General features: G+C 48.1%; 1 pseudogene; it reads left to right on the plus strand.

Annotated features, from left to right (window-relative positions):
* The first annotated feature begins 369 nt into the window (after positions 1-369).
* Positions 370-488, plus strand: LOC111731522 (annotated as a pseudogene).
* The last annotated feature ends 446 nt before the right edge of the window (positions 489-934 follow it).

Consider the following 934-nt stretch of genomic DNA (forward strand, 5'->3'; position numbering starts at 1 on the left):
TAACTAGTGAATTGAAAGTCAACAGTGAGGAACTGACCAAGAAGGAAGGAAATTTGAAAGTGAAGTTAAAAGACGTGGGAGCCAGATGGAGAAGATTCAGCTCATGCCTGCTGGAAACTCCCATAGCAGAAAACACAGGCATGGCAGTTAGTTAGGCACCGTGACTCAATGGTAAATTCTGAGTAATGGCTCAGAACTTTTCAGAATCAAAGACACGAATACTCAGATAGATGGCCCATCGGGGGCCAGACAGGATAAAAAAACTCAACAAACAAACAAAAAGTCTCAAAAACTGCTAGAGAGGAAGATTTCCTACAAAGAAGAAACAGTTAAGCTGCCAACAGCCTGTCATCAAGAACCGTAGGTGCCGTGTACGGCCATGCCGCCCAGAACACGCCCGATCTCGTCTGATCTCGGAAGCTAAGCAGGGTCGGGCCCAGTTAGTACTTGGGTGGGAGACCACCTAGGAAGACCGGGTGCTGTGGGCGTAAAAAAAAAAAAAAAAAGAATAGTAGATGCCCAAAGACTTGGAAGTGGCATCTCCAAGGTGCTGAAGAAAAAATCCTGTCAGGCTGGAGTTTTATACCCAGCTAAACTACTCTCCGCCACACGGATGAACGAAACTCGTTTCAGAAAAACTAAGACCAGACACATTTATTTTTCACAGACGCTCTGAGAGAACCACTTAGGGTGGGCTTTCCGGAACCCAAGCACGGCTCAGGAGCGTGGGGTGAAGAATGAACTAAAGCAGGGGGTTTGGTTGAGAGTGTGGAAGTCTCCCCACACGAGGGACTCCCCCACAAGCACTCTGGACTCTCACTGTCTGAAAGATGAAAGTGCTAACTCTGCATCCGGGGCCGTCAGGAGTGAGGCACGTGGCTGAAAACAGGTGGATGACGTGGAAGCTTCCCTAGCAATGCGATGGCTAATTTTC

Source organism: Pteropus vampyrus, unplaced genomic scaffold (assembly GCF_000151845.1).
Source record: "Pteropus vampyrus isolate Shadow unplaced genomic scaffold, Pvam_2.0 Scaffold380, whole genome shotgun sequence".
Lineage (NCBI taxonomy): Eukaryota > Metazoa > Chordata > Mammalia > Chiroptera > Pteropodidae > Pteropus > Pteropus vampyrus.